General features: G+C 39.4%; 1 protein-coding gene across 4 annotated transcripts in view; it reads right to left on the bottom strand.

The window, feature by feature from the left end:
* The window catches only part of LOC127653800 (calcium-dependent secretion activator 1-like), a 168,617-nt gene that overhangs the window by 123,369 nt on the left and 30,731 nt on the right, over positions 1-14,517 (bottom strand). The window lies entirely within an intron of this gene.

Raw genomic sequence — 14,517 nt, 5'->3', positions numbered from 1 at the left:
AGTTTTCAGAAACAAATGACAAGGAGGGTTTCTATTTTTAACAGAGGACATTTAATATGCCCTTGTTTTCTCACTTGCATAAGTACTCAGTCTGGTTCTCTGTCTCACTCTCCCTCTCTTCTGTAAAACACCTCTCAAGTCTACACTTAAAAATACTCTTTCCACTTCAAGCTAAATTCACACCCACCTTCTTAAACTTAACAACACACACATTCTCTCCATCCTCACATTCAGATATCTTTCTCACTCTCATTTTAACTCTCCTTTACAGAAACTGTATACATAAATCTTTCATATTTTCTAGACATGTTCATTTTCATACATAATTTCTCTCTCTCTCTCTCTCTCTCTTCTCTCTCTCTCTCTCTCTCTCTCTCTCTCTCTCTCTCTCTCTCTCCCAATACTTCCCCCTCATTGCTCTCCCTGAATGTCATGAGGGCACAGGATGACAGAGTGACGAACGAGTAAGCAAGAGAACATGAGAAGAGTTGTGAAGGAGAAAGAGATGAGCAGACCAAACAGTCTCCTCCTCCACACAAAGCACAAGAACAAAACACTGACAGCTACAGTGCCACTGCATTTTAAAGCATAGTATAGTATATTACAAAATTCTCTGGAATACTTGATTCTGATTGTTCAACCATGGCTTTTGCAGAAAGAATGTTTTGTATAATGAATGCAGAACTGTAATTGACCATTGTCCCAGGCAAATGGTCTCCTTGCTGTGCTAGTTGGATGTCTCTCGATCACTCTGCAGTCTTTCTTCTCGGATAATAAAACAAATTCATTAAATGTTAATGACAATTTTTTATTTATTTGGTAAGCAGTGTTATTCTTGTGTAATATGCAGAATGTACAGTCAGCCGGTTATTATCACAAAATAAACCCTGGCTGATGGTACAAAATGCCTTACGTGCAGCATATTACTTATTGTAGTTCTTAACTGGTCAGTTACAACACAAAAATAGGTCACAGACTTGTTCTGATAGGGTCACAAACAGCAGGGGGAAAAAATCCTATTTGGAAAAAATTAAATGCAATAAACAATATAAACATGCAAATTAAGGATAGCAAATCCCATATCACTTCCTATATCTTTTAATCTTGACATCTGAGACTGTATGTCTGTCTTTATGATATTTTATGTCTGTCACTTGATAATATGGCTAACACTAATATAATATTTGGCTCAGCATTTGTACTATGTGTTAGGTTGTTAAATACAGTTGTTCAGTTGCTCATACATACACAATCATCAAATGACTTTTGTTCCCCTTGGGCTGTTTATGGCAATATTAATAGTATAGTATAGTATAGCATAGCATAGTACACTGTAATAAAATTTGTGTGAATTTACTGTAAATTCCTGGCTATTGCATTACTTCACATTATATTTTACAGTTGTATTTCTACAATTTATTACAATTAATAGACAACTTTATACAGACAACTGTCTAGCTTTGCAAAAATCCCTTTCTCATTGTTTATTTAAAATAATAGTCAAGTCAAGTCAGTTTTATTTGTATAGCGCCTTTCACAACACACATCGTTTCAAAGAAGCTTTACACAAGATCAGGCATTAACAGATGATAAAACTGTAATGTCTATAATGTTTGTGTAATGAAACAAACAAAAACACATTTTTAACATAATGCAATGCGATATTATAATTTCTTTTTTCACAGTAATTTATTTTGTAATTTGATGTGTAATTTGATACACATCAGTGTATCAGCTTTTCTCTTGCTTCACGATTTTCATTATCTCATGGTAACATTTTAAACCTCTAAGTGTGTTCTTTTGCTCTGTCATGCATTTGATGGTTGGCCAGGCATACCAAAAAACATTAAGATTAACAGGAAGCTCTGTTTCTGTTAAAAGCAGCAGTGAGACAAAATCTAAAGGAAGCCAGGTTTACTGTGTGCGAGTGAGTAGGTGGAAGGTGGAAAAGTACAAAGTAGCATGTGCCTGTGAGCCATCACAGCACCATCTGTGTGTTTATATCTCTGCTACTGTCCTCTCTAGTACACACACACACACACACACACACACACGCACATAAAAACACATATTGGTGCGGCTATCCTTATGAGGACTCTCCATAACGATTTTCATACTGTAAGAATTATAGATTATATCCCCTAACCCTAAAATGTACATTTTCAAAAAACATAGTTTAGTATTGTTTTTAAGTGATTTTATGGGGACACTAGAAATGTCCTCATAAACCACGTTTATAGCATAATACCCTTGTAATTTACAGTTTGTTAACTAAAAAATAACCAAAACACACACACACACACACACACAAACAAACAACAGTTATCTGCCTTCAGAGCTATCGGTTCAGAAAATATTGTTAAAATGAAGAACACCTTGTAGCCCTCAATATTTCAGAGTATGTTTTTCTCTTTGTTATTTCTGGATGATTCTTTTATGAAGACTGGGTATAGGCACAGAGGAGGACACTGGTGGCCAAAAGCTTGGAATAATATACAGATTTTGCTCTTATGGAAGAAATTGTTACTTTTATTCACCAAAGTGGCATTCAACTGATCACAATGTATAGTCAGGACATTAATAACGTGAAAAATTACTATTACAATTTGTAAACTTCTTAAACTACTTCAAAGAGTTCTCATCAAAAAATCCTCCACATGCAGCAATGACAGCCTTGCAAATCCTTGGCATTCTAGCAGTCAGTTTGTCCAGACACTTCCTGTAGCACTTCCAAATCAAATCAAATCAAATCACTTTATTGTCACACTACCATGTACACAAGTGCAACAGTAGGTGAAATTCTTGTGTGCAGTTCCGAGCAACATAGCAGTCATGACAGTGACGAGACATATACCAATTACAATAAACAACATACTTACACAAAACAATTTACATATCAAATGTACACATACTTACACAAAACAATTTACAAATCAGATGTACACATACTTACACAACACAATAATTATATACAATGCAGAATATAGAACAGAATATACAATACAATACAATAAGTGGGAGTATATGAAATATATATGTGTATATATATATATATAGCAGTTGTATTGAGGAGAATATGTTGACAGTCCAGTGTGAGATTATAGATTAATAAAGTGCAGTGCTAATTATTGATCCTGATAGATCAAGAGTTCAACAGTCTGATTGCTTGGGGAAAAAGCTATCATGTAGTCGGCTGGTGCGGGTCCTGATGCTGCGATACGCCTGCCTGATGGTAGCAGTGAGAACAGCCCATGACTTGGGTGACTGGAGTCTCTGATGATCCTCCGAGCTTTTTCACACACGCCTGGTGTATATGTCCTGGAGGGAGGAAGCTCACCTCCGATGATGTTCCTGGCAGTTCGCACCACCCTTTGCAGGGCTTTGCAGTTGTCTGCGGTGCTATTGCCGTACCAGGCGGTGATGCAGCCAGTCAGGATGCTCTCTACAGTGCTGGTGTAGAACCGTGTGAGGATGTGGTGGTTCATTCCAAACTTCCTCAGCCGTCTCAGGAAGAAGAGGCTGGTGAGCCTTCTTCTACGCGGCCTCAGTGTGGGCCGGACCATGTGAGTTCCTCAGTAATGTGGACACCGAGGAACTTGAAGCTGCTGACTCTCTCCACGGTGCTCCATTGATGGTGATGGGGCTGTGTTCTCCGTCTTTCTTCCTGAAGTCCACAACAAGCTCCTTGGTTTTACTGACGTTGAGGAGAGGTTGTGCTCCTGACACCAGCGTGTCAGAGTGTGCACCTCCTCTCTGTAGGCTCTTTCATCATTGTCAGTGATCAGACCTACCACCGTCGTATCGTCAGCAAACTTAATGATGGCATTGGAGCTATGTGTTGCCACACAGTCATGTGTGTACAGGGAATACAGGAGTGGGCTGAGAACACAGCCCTGCGAGACTCCAGTGTTGAGGGTCAGTGATGAGGAGGTGTTGCTGCCCATTCTAACCACCTGACGTCTGCCTGACAGGAAATCCAGGATCCAGCTGCACAGCGAGCTGTTTAAGCCCAGAGCCCGGAGTTTCTCATCAAGCTTGGAGGGCACTATGGTGTTGAATGCTGAGCTGTAGTCTACAAACAGCATTCTCACATATGTGTTCCTTTTTCCAGGTGGGAGAGAGCAGTGTGTATTGTAGATGCAATGGCATCATCAGTGGAGCGGTTGTTGCGGTAGGCAAACTGCAATGGGTCCAAGAGGGGGCAGAACAGAGCAGATGTGATCTCTGATTAACCTCTCGAAGCATTTGCTGATGATGGGGGTCAGAGCAACAGGACGCCAGTCATTTAAGCATGTGATTATAGCTTGCTTCGGTACAGGCACAATGGTTGATGTTTTGAAGCATGTGGGGACTACAGACAGGGAGAGGGACAGATTGAAAATGTCCGTAAAAACACCAGCCAGTTGATTCGCGCACGCTCTGATGACGCGGCCCGGAATGCCGTCTGGACCCGCGGCTTTACGGATGTTCACCCGTCGGAATGATCGGGTTACATCCACAACAGAGACGGAGAGTGAATCAACCTCTGTAGCGTCAGCAGCGAGTGCTCTCTCCGCGAGGGCGGTGTTATTGTCCTCGAAACGAGCATAAAATGTATTAAGTTCGTCCGGGAGAGATGCAGCGGTGTTCATGGCGGAGACTTTATTCCGCTTGTAGTCCGTGATTGTGTTAATTCCCTGCCACATACTTCTAGAGTCAGTGGTGTTGAACTGGCCTTCAAGCTTGTGCCTGTACTGGCGTTTAGCTGCACTGATAGTGTTACGGAGGGCATAACTGGCTTGTTTACGCTCCTCCGTGTTAGGAGAATTAAAAGCGGAGGTCCGCGCAGTGAGTGCCGCGCGAACATCGCCGTTAACCCATGGTTTCTGGTTGGGGTATATCCGTATAGTTTTGGTCGGAACAACGTCCTCTACGCACTTCCTGATGAAACACGTTACGCTGTCAGCGTAAACCTCGATGTCGTCATCAGAGGCGGACCGGAACATCTCCCAGTCCGCGTGATCAAAACAGTCTTGTAGCGCAGAGTCTGATTGGTCCGACCAGCACTGGATCGTTCTGAGGGTGGGTGCTTCCTGTTTCAGTTTCTGCCTGTAAGCGGGCAGAAGCAGAACGGAAGAATGGTCCGATTTGCCAAATGGGGGGCGGGGAGGGATTTGTAGCCTTCCGGAAGGGAGAGTAACAATGATCCAAAACCGGTCCCCTCGTGTGTTGAACTTTATGTGTTGGTGGTATTTTGGGGCGATTGCTTTGAAGTTGGCTTTGTTAAAGTCCCGGCAACAATGAGCGCCAGCCTCAGGGTCGCGGTTTCCTGCTCACTTATACACCCATACAGTTCCCTGAGTGCCCGGTCTGTGTCGGAACTGCGGGGGATGTACACAGCTGTGATGATAACCGCTGTGAATTCCCTCGGCAGCCAGAATGGTCGACACAGAAGCATGAGATATTCCAGATCAGGAGAGCAAAAAGACTTGATGAAATGTACGTTTGCCATAGATGTGGCTTGCCACTTGCCATAGATGTGGCTGTCATACTGGGCACTTCTCGTGCACCTTACAGTCTAGCTGATCCCACAGAAGTTCAACGGGGTTTAGATCCATAACACTCTTTTCCAATTATCTGAGGTCCAATGTCTGTGTTTCTTTGCACACTCTAACCTTTTCTTTTTGTTTAAAAAGTGGCTTTTTCTTTGCAATTTTTCCCATAATGCCTGCACCCCTGAGTCTTCTCTTTACTGTTGTACATGAAACTGGTGTTGAGCAGGTAGAATTCAATGAAGCTGTCAGCTGAGGACATGTGAGGCATCAGTTTCTCAAACTTGAGACACTGATGTACTTATCCTCTTGTTTAATTGTACATCTGGCCTTCCTCATCTCTTTCTGTCCTTGTTAGAGCCAGTTGTCCTTTGTCTTTGAAGACTGTAGTGTAACCCCATGTATGAAATATTCAGTCTTTTGGCAATTTCAAGCATTGTATAGCCTTCATTCCTCAAAACAATGATTGACTGATGAGTTTCTAGAGAAAGCTGTTTTATTTTTTGACATTTTTGAGCTAATATTGACCTTAAGACATGCCAGTCTATTGCATTCTGTGGCAACTCAAAAACAACCACAAAGACAATGTTAAGCTTAATTTAACGAACCAAACAGCTTTCAACTGTGTTTGACATAATGGCAAGTGATTTTCTAGTACCAAATTATCAATTTAGCATGATCACTCAAGGATAAGGTGTTGGAGTGATGGCTGCTGGAAATGGGGCCTCTCTAGATTTGATCAAATCTACTTTTTCAAATTATGATGGCACTGTTTTTTTGCATCAGTAATATCTGCTGAATGCCACTTTGGTGAATTATAGTACCAATTTCCTTCTGAAACAGCAAAATCTGTACATTATTCCAAACCTTTGGCCACCAGTGTATATTAAAACTTGACAGTTTGAGAGTGTATCTGCATGCATATGTGTGTGCGCTCACTACATGAAATGAATGTGTGTCTAATTGGGCTTTTCCACTGCACGGTACAACTCGACTCAACTCAACTCTGCTCGCTTTTATGGGGTTTTCCACTGTGGATAGTACCTGGTACCTGATACTTTTTTAGTACCACCTCGGGTCGAGGTTCCAACGAGCCAGGCCGATACTAAATATGACGTAAAAATCCTGCAGATCACTGATTCGTCAGGAAGAATCGTCACTACCAGCATCACTGGATTTCTGACACGCGACATCAACCCTCTAGTTTTAAAGTTAGCAACAGCGATAACAGTATCATTTGTTCATGCGACTTTGAATTGTGAAAAAAGAAATGGCTGTGCACAAAACCATGCTGTGGCCAATAAACGAGGTGCATACAGTCCACTTGTTAGCAATGAGTGAAACAATAAAGTCTCCCAGGAAGAGTCTCAGCTGTTGGCTCCACACAGCTACCACCAGACCTACCAACAGTAAAAAAATAAATAAAAGTGACTACAGAACCATCAAGGTAAAGTGGAAGTGGTATGTTTTGTTATGTTATGTTAACTCTATACTCTGCTTGAAAGCTTTACTTTATTTACTGGAAGCTTGCTTATAAAACAACCAGGCCAATTTAACTGTTACACTTGTGTAAAATCGCCATGCAACCACTGCTTTATGCAGCACGATGAGCTAGTAGTTACAGTAGTAACAGCTAGTGGTTGTGGTATTGTTTTGGCCAGTTTGTGTCGTGTTTAAGATGATGTCATGGCAGTAGAGGCGGTGCAACTATGACGATCAGACTATAATCCCATCCACGTTGGGATGGCACTAAACTGCAATGGAAATACAAGCTCAGAAAAGTAAAGTGTGTAGAGTTGAGGCGAGTCGAACCGTAACATGCAGTGGAAAAGTGCCATAACATCCATAACATAACATAATGGACATCCATATGCAATTTTATTTTCATGTGTAAACATATTTTCTATTGGAACAGGAAGTTGAAGTGGGATAGTTCACCCAAAAATGTAAATTCTGACATTATTTATTCACCCTTATGTCAATCCAAACCCTTATGACTTTTTTTTTTAAGTGGAACACAGAAGATGTTAGGCATTATGACAGCCTTAGTCACCATTCACTTTCACTCTATGGAGAAAAATAATTAAATAAAAGTCATAGGTCTGAGAGTAAATGATGACAGAATTTCATTTTTGGGTGAACTCTCCCTTTAAGCTAATCTGAACAATACTGTTTAACACACCATAAAGGCTTGTAAATGCTTGTAAAGGCCTGTAACACAATACAGAACATCACTGTTCTTCTTATAATTACATTAGGCTGTGTGAAGCAGTCCTATATTTCTCTCCATCGAGCCCCTAGACACAGAAGTGACCAATATCCATCAGCAGTTTAATAGTACCTCCACCCCTATCCACCCAAGCAGAATTCCTGTTGATTCCTTTAGGGCCCCTCTTATCATGATTGCCCTGTAACTGCCTGATTCATTTGTACACCCACTGGAAATGCTGAACACATATTTCAAAGTATATATGTCTGTACAAGAAGGGGGGCAACACACCCAAATTTCAAGGTGCAGTTCAGTTGAATGGTAACCTATTCTCAATGGTTTCTTGCGTGTTTAAAGGAACATTCTGAGTTCAATACAAGTTAAGCTCAATCAAAAGCATTTGTGGTATAATGCTGGTTTCCTAAAAAGATATTTCAACCCATCCCTCCATTTCTTTAAGAAAAGCAAAAATCATGGGTGCAGTGAGGCACTCATAATGGAAGTGAAAGGGGACAGTTTTTGGAGGGTATAAAGGCAGAAATGTGAAGCCTATAATTTTATAATAGCACTAACATTAATTCTTGTTAAAATGAACATATTATTTGAACTCTAAATTTGTTTAAATCTGTTTTTACAGTCTTTTTAGTGTTCTAGGATTTACAGCATTACGTTGTCATGGCAACAAAGTTGTAAAATTTAAAAGAACTTTACCAGAAAATGCTGGAAAGTGATTTTATCACACTGAAATGTTAACACACATATTTGTTATGTCTTGCGGCTATACTTAGAATGTGTCTTTTAACATTTACAGATTAGCCCCATTCACTTCCATTGTAAGTATACCTCACTCAAACTCACTGTTTAAAAAACTATTTAAAACTCACCTCACTGTTTCTTTTTTGTTTTTATTTTGCTTTATTTTTAAGAAAAGGAGGGGCAAGTTCAAATACAATTTTCAACATTATACAACAAATGCTCTTGCATGTAACCCGGAATATTCCTTTACATTTTTGAATTAGATAAAGAATATAGTCAAAATCAACTGATATATTGCAGTTGGATTTAAAATGATATAAGATCTTTTGATCAATGAATTTCCATGGCTTTTCCAATCAATTTGTTATTACTGGATAATGTATATTCACTATAGAATTGTTTTATTTATTTATTTATTTATTTTTAGTGAAATAATTTCCATAATTTTTCCAGGCCCGGAGATCACAATTTAAAAATGTTCTGACATTTCCAGATTTTCTATGAGTGTGGAAACCTGAATACTAGCTGCACATTTCTTGTTACAGCTTTATAACCTTTAATGGGAATTCTACCAACCACTACTAGACACTTCAATGGATCACAATGCTGCACAATCAGTTAACAAAACAGAAATAATATATGGTTTGCCTGAGCTTGTATATTGCTGGCATATATTGTCTTTTATAGCTTGTTAATAAGACTTGAGACTCTTTCTCATGAAATATAACCACAGAACCTTTTACTTGAACCTCACCTAAGATAACATTCCACTCTCTTGCTTTGACAATTTTATTCCAGCAGTCCATGTCTTATTTATAGAGGCATTTACATTTCATTTGTGTGGAAAAAGAAAAGTGTACAGTACATTTTCTTTAGTGTGAATGAAGAGTCGGTGGAAGAAAATGAGGTGCACTTTTTGTGTGTGTCTGTGTGTGTGCGCGTGTACACTCAGCAGTAGACTGCAGAGTCGTTAGTAATTATAATAATTGCATGAGTACAGCAGCTTTTGCTGAGGGCCTGGGATGATGCATGAGAGAGTGAGAGCAAGAGAGGGAGATATAGAGGAAATATGGATGAGTGATTTTAAATGTTATTCCACAGAGGAGGAATAGCACATTTGCATCAATTCCTGGTGCATCTTAATTATTTTAATTAAAGAAAATAAATTCTAATTAAAGCAAATTTGATTTTAAGATTTCTGAGTTTAGTGCTGTTTATCAGTGCTTTGGGTTTCAATTTTCTAAAATGTTCTCAATCTGTGGGCATTTTCCAATCTGGATTGCCATTTTTCAACCATCCAATGAAAGTATGGAATCACAATGTAGAATCAGTGGGCGTTTACAAACCAGGATGGCCATTTCTGAACTATCCAATAAATGTAGAGAATCTCAATATAGTAGATATCACGTAAAAAGGACGAAAATGCCCATACCGATTTGAAAAAGGCCACTGATTGGAAAATTACTATTTTTTATGGAGATGGAATTGTTTCATATTAACATTCAAATGGAAAGAGATTCAAAGATAGAAAGTTGGTTCACAAATAAATTGAGTGAGATCCACAACTAAATGTAAGGAGTTTCACAAAAAGGAAATAAATTCACAAATAAGACCTTGCGGCCTGGACTGCAAGGTCTCGTGGCCCATCAACTTTGAAAACAAATGTTTATATATGCTTAAATATGTGGGCCCTAGAGCTAACAAGCCCCCCTCAACAGGGCCCTGTGACAATGAGGGCCTCCAGCCCTCTTGTAGACCCTTTTGCCTTCCTGTTTCTAATTACATTTTTTTAGCAACTCTTTAACCATATAACACCACACACATCATATTTGATACATGACTATCTAAAGCCTCTACATCATCATCACTATGTTCATGAGATATCTACTGTCTCCTGGTGAAAGTTTTCATGCTGTTCTGGAAGTAGATGACCCTGTTATATAATTTTCCAAAATAGCTATATGTTTTGATGCACTCTTTGAAGTAAAATTAACAATAATGTATGGTAGGCTTTATATGGTTACGCTTTATTCTTTGTATTAAAGGGCTGTCGAACAAAAAAGTTTATTATACTATTCAATGCTATAACTGCATGTTAGCCACCCTGGTGCCCCTATGTTAGAAAAAAATGGCACAAAGTTGCCCTCTTGATGCCCCTATGGTAGATAAAACATGATAAAGTGCCCTATACAGTGGCACAGTGTACAAGAAAACGTAATAAAGTGCCCTTCCAGTGGAGAAAACATAATGAATTGCCCTCTTGGGTGCCCCAACCTGCAAGAAAACATGATGCAGTGCCCTAATGAGCACCTTTCCAATGGAAGAATTGTGATGCAGTGCCCTCTAGGGTACCCCTATGCAGGTTGGGGAGTAACATGTACATGTAACGGGACTACATATTTATAATACAAAATATAAGTAAGTGTATTCCACTACAGTTACAATTTAAATCATTGGTAATTAGAATACAGTTACATTCAAAATTTATTTTTATTACTGAAGAGATTACTTTGCATTTTATTGTCATTTGTTTCATTTAATATTTAGTCCTTTCAGATGGAAAACATTTAGACAAATATATGATGCAATCCAAAGTGCATTTGAACAGCGGTGAAACACTTTCTAATGATGTGTTACATTCATATGAGCAGACAGAGAAGTACGTTTGGAGCACAATAAATAGAAATAAACCTTGTGTAAATTGTCAGCTTTACGCTAAGCTAATATGCTATTTCTAGCCCTTTTACATGCACATGTTACCAGGCACGATCATATTTTCAAGAAAATTAATGTTGGATCATAATTTCTTTTTTTCTAGTAAGACCTGGTGCTGAAGAAGTAATCCAAAGTATTTAGAATATGTTACTGACATTGAGTAATCTTACGGAATACATTACAAATACAAATTTACAGCATGCTAACTGTAATCAGCATTACTCAATCTGTAGTGCAATACATTTCAAAAGTAACACTCCAAGAGTGGTGGTGGTGTAGTGGTCTAAGCACCTAACTGGTAATCTGATAATCAGAAGGATGCTGGTTTGAGCCCCACAGCCACCACCATTGTGTCCTTGAGCAAGGCACTTAACTCCAGGTTGCTTCGGGGGGATTGTCCCTGTAATAAGTGCACTGTAAGTCGCTTTGGATAAAAGCGTCTGCCAAATGCATAAATGTAAATGTAAATGTAAGCTCTGCCCCTATGTGTGAGGAAATGTGGTAAAGTGCCCTCCAAGGTGCCCCTATGTGCCCTCTGAGTTACCTTCCAGTGTAGAAAATGTGATGAAAATGCCCTTTCAGTGGAAAAAATGTGATGCAGTGCACAAATGGGTGCCCCTATGTGTGAGGAAATGTGATTAAGTGTCCTAGTGGGTGTCCTTCCAATGGAGATAATGTGATTCAGACATTGTGGGCTGTCCTACATGCTAGAAATTTTGTTGGCCACTACATGCTCCTACATATGATATAATGTGGCATCATGGGATGCCTCTATAGTGTTTATAAATGTCTATATATGCATTTATGAGGCTATGAAAGCATCTCAACTAAATTGATAAATCTGACCAAAAAAATAAATGCCCTCTGTTTAAATATATATTTTAGAATCGTTAGCATGTAGAAGATAAAAAGTTAGCATAGAGAAGTTAAACGTATCTATAGAAAGAGTTAGTTATTTTTTTAAACTGTCTGGATGGGTTTGTTGGTTCCAAGAGAGAATGTAAATGAGGTAGAATCATCTCTCAAACTTGATCTCTCTCTCTCTCTCTCTCTCTCTCTCTCTCTCTCTCTCTCTCTCGTCACACACACAAACACAAACACACTCAGCCACACCCCCTTTTTAATGTTCAGGTGTCAATTGGTTTAGTGCATTCTTAGCTGTAACCTTCACATCCCACTACAGTGTGTGAGGTAGGTTGCATAGCAATATGTTTTACATTTAAAACAATGGAAAGATTGTAGATTACTGAAGATGCATTACTAATTTGTGTAGACTGCATTTTCTGGTTTGGTTTGTTTTTAAGCTGTATACCATATTATACAATATGCTAGAGGATGCCTTTCTAGGTAGCTAGCTTAGCCATTTCTATGGATTTCCATTCTCTTGACTTTTATTTGCTTTGTCCATGAGATGGAAATCAAGGAGGGATTCTAACAAATGTGTGACATGACAGGAACTACGGGTAAAGAATTAAAGAATGTTGTAATGGCTCTTCATTTAGGAAATGGGTTGAAAATGGAAAACACCAGGGGCTAAGTCTGTGATGGAGCTGCAAATATGAGTGGAAGCTACAGGGGTATGCAGTCACGAATTCTGAGCCATAATGAGAAAGCTTTATATGTGCATTGCCATGCACAATGTCTGAACATGGTCTTGGTAGAGAGTGACAAATCAAGTCAACATTTTGTCAGATTTATCAATTTAGTTGAGATATTATACACTTTCATAGCCTCGTTTACAAAGCGCCATGCAGCATTTGTGAAAATGCAACAATCTATATACCCTAGCCAGAGTCCATGAGCTGAAATGGCTGTCCAACACACGGTGGGCTTGCAGAGAAGATGCCCTGAGAATGCTGATGAAGGTACTTTCTACCCTGATGCAGCTGCTTCAAGACATGGCTGAGAGTGATCCACCAGACTCTGCAGCAGGTGATGCCTGGATGCTCTTGCATAGCATAGATTTTGAATTTATTATATGCATGGAGATCGCCACACCTGTCTTCACTGAGACTGCCATTGCTTCTTCTACATTCCAGAGAAAGGTCCTTGATTTGTCAGTATCATACACCATTGTGGAAGAGGACAGCTCCCAATCTTCTAAAGAGGGCGATCAAGCCCAGAGATTGGAGGAGCACTATGGGTGGAAGGTGTTCTTTACTTTTATTGACATCCTCTCCAAGGAGCTAAACCAAAGATTCAAGGGGAAGGATGACACCCCAACTGGGGCAATCCTATCGGGTCTACACTGCCTTACCATCTCAAGTCACTGGAAAGGCATGACAGATGACAGAGCTGCTCTATCTGTTAGAAATGTTTGCCAGTTTTATGATGTGGAGGAATAAAATCTTGTCAATAAACTCAAGGTGTTCTACTCTTCCATGCTCTTCCAACCAGCAATGTGCAAGCTATGCTAAGGTGCCTTAAATTAAATGATGTGGACACAGTTTTCCCTACTCTGACTAAGCTCCTCAAAATATATGCCACACTGCCAGTGACAACATTCAACATTCAGTAGAACGTTCATTCTCTAAACTGAAGCTGATCAAGACCCAGCTCAAGAACAGATGTGGGGAAGGCAGGCTCTCAGATCTTCTGCTGCTATCCATTGAGAGGGACATCCCAGTTGACACTTTGCATGTTTGTGTGTATGTGTGTGTGCGTGCGTGCGTGCGTCGTGCGTGTGTGTGTATGTGAAATAAATGGTTATGTAGTTAATAGTTCCCTGTGCGTTTTTATTACAGAGGTGTAGTATTTGTACTTAAAATCTGAGTCACATAATAAACATTTTTGGAACTGTTTCACCATAAATACATCACAAATTTCTGCGCGTTGGTGCTGCTCTTTTTATTTTTTTCACCCCTGCCTCACAGATAGCCTGAGTCTGCCACTGCTTCAACCAATCATGATTTGTTTTACTATAAGGGTGGGACCAGAGTCACAGCGTCCTCATCATGAACATGGAATCAAGCACATACAGATCAACCACAAGGCCTCAAACTTTTAAAGAAACAGACGCCATCAGAGGAATACTGTGATTTAAAGTTCATTTCATTTTCTCTTGGTTATAAACATGTATAGTGTCTTGTTAAATTTTGACAGCTAAAAATTGCCGATTTGTAGAGTGTCATGATCATTAGCATTATAGCTAACCTGGCTGACTGTATGAGTCTGCTATTTTAATTTTAACAAAGTTTCTTGACTGAAATGTCGTCAAAACCTTTACCCTTAGTGTTGCATGGCAGATCCAAACATACACACTACTAGACACTACAAAAGATCAGTAGTACAGATAGCATCTTGAGC

This window comes from Xyrauchen texanus, chromosome 13, assembly GCF_025860055.1.
Source record: "Xyrauchen texanus isolate HMW12.3.18 chromosome 13, RBS_HiC_50CHRs, whole genome shotgun sequence".
NCBI classification, from domain to species: domain Eukaryota; kingdom Metazoa; phylum Chordata; class Actinopteri; order Cypriniformes; family Catostomidae; genus Xyrauchen; species Xyrauchen texanus.
Note: the sequence above shows the minus strand (reverse complement) of the source record. Positions and strands in the feature narration are given on the sequence as shown.